General features: G+C 37.8%; 1 pseudogene; it reads right to left on the reverse strand.

The window, feature by feature from the left end:
- Window positions 1-2,821: 2,821 nt before the first annotated feature.
- On the reverse strand, window positions 2,822-3,900 carry LOC112674806 (serine/threonine-protein phosphatase 2A catalytic subunit alpha isoform-like; annotated as a pseudogene).
- Between the last annotated feature and the right edge of the window lie 812 nt (window positions 3,901-4,712).

Genomic DNA, 4,712 nt, shown 5'->3' on the forward strand with positions numbered 1-4,712 from the left:
CAAATACATGATATTCTATTCCAATCTCCTTCACCCAACCATTTTGCCTTGGTAGTGTCAAAACAAAACAAGCAAAAGAGCCAAAGGCAGACGCTCAACTGCTGAGCCAGCCAGGTGCCCCAGAGATCTATTTCTTAATGGTTAATCTTGTCATCTTGCTTTAAAAAATTACTAGAAATTTTGCCGAGTGCTTCTTTTGTTCCATTGATGCCACATGAGTACTTTGAATGGGTCATTTCATTTAATCCTTAAAACAGTGTCCTAGAGAAGTATCATTATTATCTTCCCCATTTGACAGAAGAGGGCACAGGAGCTTAGTGTGGTTAAGTAACTTGCCCAAGATCAAACAGGAAGAGGTAAACCTGGGATTCAAACCCAGACAACTAGAATCTAAGGTCTGCATCCCTAACAACATTATTCTGCCTCTCAATATTTATGCAAACTTAAAGCAATAGTTCACGATCTTCAATGCACATTAGAATCATCTGACATTGTATTGTGTGGGAAAAACATAATACCTTAAGAGTTGTGATTCAATTCATGGAAAATGGGACCAGTCACAAGTAGTTTCAAAAGCTCCCCAGGTGATTCTATTGTGTAGTCAACACTTTAGTTTCAAATGTATTGCCTTCTATGTCCCATCCACCAAGACCCCGATTTAATTGGTTTGGCATGTGACCTGAAATTTAAGACTTTAAAAATCTCTGCTCCAACCTCCATGCCCCAGGTTATTCTAATACGCAAACAAATGTAGTAACCTGGGCTCTAGTAGCTCCTAAACTTTAGTCAGTATCAGAATCATCTGTGGAACTTCATAAGCATGCAAAAGCCCAACCCCTGTCCTAATTCACTGGGCCTCTGTGGATTTCAAATTTAAATGCACATTAAAATCATCTGGAGAGCTTGTTAAGTGGCAGTTTCCTGGGTACCATCCCAGAGATTCTGGTTCATTAGGTCAGGGGGACTTAAAATTTGGATTTTTAATAAGCTCACAGGTGATAAAACTGCTACTGATCTGGAGATCACAAGGAAATGGAATTTTCTCCCCAGGGACACTGGTCAATTTGTGGAGGCAGTTTTTGGTCCCAATAGGCATAATAGAAGAGTACTATTGGCTTCTAATGGGTAGAGGCCAAGAGTGCTACTGAACATCCTACCATGTACAGGAGAGCCCCTCCCCCCCAAAAAAAAACAATTACCTAGTTCAAAATGTCAATAATTCCAAAGTTGAGAAACCCTGCTCCAGACTTTACAGAAATGTTTAGATTCTTATAAGCCAGATATTTATAAATTTGGAGCAAAAATCTAGAACTCTTAAACTAGTATCTTTAAAATTAAGATATAGAGCTATCTGTATGGTATATATTGTAAAATGTTGTAGAATGTGGTGATTTTTATGTCTAAACAGAAGACTGTAACATTTGGGTGTCTTTCAAGGGTTCCAAATCCTTATAAATTTGCCTTGAAACTATACACAAAAATCAAAACTTACTTTGAAAACCATTAGAGGATAATTATTCTTTTTATACAAGTAGCGGACATAGGAACTGATAAAGTCAGTATTCATAGTATATTTTATTTTTATTGAATAATAATGACATACAATATTGTGTTAGTTCCAGGTATACAGCAGAGTGATTTGAGATATATTACGAAATGGTCACCACAGTAAGTCTAGTCACCATCTGTCACCATACAAAGTTATGATGTTATTGACTGTGTTCCTTATGACACATATTACATATCTATGTCTTATTTATTTTATAACTGGAAGACTGTACATTTTAATCTCTCTTGACTACTCCATCCATCCCTCTCCTTTCCTCCCTTCTGGCAATCATCAGTTTCTCTGTAACTGAGTCATTTTGTTTTGTTCATTTGTTCTGTTTTTCAGATTCCACAAGTAAAGTCCTATGGTTTTTGTCTTTCTCTGTCTTATTTAATTCACTAATCATTATAACTCTCTCAGTCCCATCCATGTTATTGCAAATGGCAAAATTTCATTGTTTTTCTAGCTGAATGGTAATCCATTGTATATAAATACTTCATCTTCTTTACCCATTTCATCTATTGATGAGCATTTAGGTTGTTTCCATATCTTGCTGTTATGTATAATGCTGTGAATGTAGTGGGACATATGTCTTTTCAAATTATTGTTTTCATTTTGTTTATAAATACCTAGAAGTAGAATTGCTGGATCATATTGTGTGATGCTATTTTTAAGTTTTTTGAGGAACCTCCAAACTATTTTCTATAGTGGCTGCTACAATTTATATTCCCACCAACAGTGCACAAGGATTTCCTTTTTTCCATCCTCACCAACACTTGTTATTTATTATGAAAAACACTGCAGTGCTGTTGAGCAGTAACTTTGCCTTATCGGAGGGGGAAAAACAGTTCTGTTCAAACCATTCACCAGGTTCTGACAATAACAAAGAACAACATGAGGCTGAGCTTTGAGAGGGGAAATAAACTGAGTGCAGGCAAATCATACAGTTAAACAGTGTCCCTGAAAATAAACAAGATGATTTCAAAACTCACAAGTAGAAGGGAGGTCTTAGTACCTATTTTTTTAAAATCTTCATTAAGCTCCAATGATTGCTGCTGTCAGTATCTATAGTCGTGCTGAGTAAAGCAATAGCTAAATAGAAGTTAAATTGTATGTAAGAGGTGTTAATATTTACATGTTATTATCTTCAGTCTCTCAGAGAAAGCACAAGTTACTACAAACAGGGCTATGCCACAAATTTGTTTCTCTACCAACAATGTCGCTTCACTGTGCAATGAACTGGTTCATTTTAAAGCAGTCATGGCTGTTGATACAAGAGACTTTGTATTTTTATATGGCACATCTTTCGGTCCATACGAAAACAAGCATTTTGATTGTTAATTATTCTCTGACACTTTGCAGTTACTCCAAAGTAATGCTCTTCCCATTTCCATTAGGTCAATATATGGTTCGTGGCAATACTGTACAAGTTCAAAATTTCATTACGGGAAGCTTTCTGGAGTACTATGAGTAATATTTCGCTCTCCTCTGCTAGGTGCTGGATCAAACTGCAAGAAAGTATTATAGATTATCATCAAGTTCCATGATCACAGCTTGAATACCACAATGATAACAATAGTTTGGAGCACTAAAAATTATTATGACACTCCAGTCTTAAGCACCAGTTATATCCCTCCATCACTAGCTGGTGAGCTCTGGACACCAACGTGAGGCCATTGGCATGATTAAATGTTTTGGAAATGTCTTGCCCAAAGGTGTAACCAGCTCTTCGAGGAGATACACCCTAACCCAAATGATTGTCTGCATCTGACCACAAGTCACACATTAGACCCTCATGAGGAACTTCTAGGTGATCAAGCACTCTGATGTGATCCACTGTATGTAGGCATGATGAGAGTCCACCATGTAGACAGAATATCTGCCTATCCACCAAGCAGTGAAAGGAAAAGTCAAAAAGATACATAAAATGTTTCCAAATATTTGCATTTCCATATTTCACTAAACACTCATCGTAGACTTGTGTGATCTGTCTACTCTCGTGATTTCCTAGGAGAATGGTGATGCATTCATGGTAACAGACCTGAAGAGCTACAACAGGAGTGACTGTTTCAACTGTGTAATATCCTCTGTCAGCATGATCTCTCATAAACAGGTAGTTTGTACCTGGTGATTTCTCACCAAACCTAAACAGTTCATGAGATCCTGAAATTGTCCCTGCACATCTCCACAGATGGTGACTGGATATGGAACCTCTTGCATGTTGCATTCTTTTGTCAGGATTTCTTTAGCCTTCTGGCAAAGGCTCTTGACCTGGGACTCTGACAGCTCTTTGTACCCTTCAGCCATTCGATCCACTGGTCCAGCTCCTTGGTGAATACCTTCTCATCCATCATGCCACCCACCCAAACTGGTTGTGGCTGCACACTATTCCCACAGCACCACCCACACTATGGGTAATACACACATGCAGGGGCTGGTTCCCTGGGTACTTGTGTAGCTACCGGCAGCTGCTCAGCACCAGAGTGAACCCTAGGGCTCTCCTGCACTACCCGGCCACCTGCTGCTGCCCTCCTCTGCTCCTTATCTTTTTGATGATAGCATTCTAACAGGTATGAAGTGATCGATCATTGTGGTTTTGATTTGCATTTCCCTGATGCATAGTGATATTAAGTACCTTTTTATGTGCCTATTGGCCATCTGTCTATCATCTTTGGAAAAATGTCTATTCTGGTCCTCGGCCCATTTTTTAAATTGGATTGTTTCCTTGATATTGAATCCTAGGAGTTCTTTATATATTTTGGATGTTAGCCTCTAATCAGATATATGACTTACAAATATCTTAGCCTGTTCAGTAGGTTGCCTTGTTTTGTTTTGTTGAAAGTTTCCTCCATTATGCAAACGCTTTTTAGTTGGATGTAGTTCCATTGTTTTTGTGTTGAGACAGATGAAAAACAAACATATATATATATATATATATTTTGCTAAGACCAATGTCAAATCAATGTCAAATAACTTACTGCCTATGTTTTCATTGAAATTCGTGGTTTCAGGTTCTATATTTAAGCTTTTAATCCATTCTGAGTTTATTTTTTTACATGGTGTACAAGGTCTAGTTTCACTCTTTTACATGTAGCTGTCCAGTTTCCTCAAAACCATTTACCGAAGAGACTGTCTTTTCCCTATTATATATTCTTGCTTCCTC

The sequence above is a fragment of the Canis lupus genome, chromosome 14 (genome assembly GCF_003254725.2).
Source record: "Canis lupus dingo isolate Sandy chromosome 14, ASM325472v2, whole genome shotgun sequence".
In the NCBI taxonomy this organism is placed as follows: domain Eukaryota; kingdom Metazoa; phylum Chordata; class Mammalia; order Carnivora; family Canidae; genus Canis; species Canis lupus.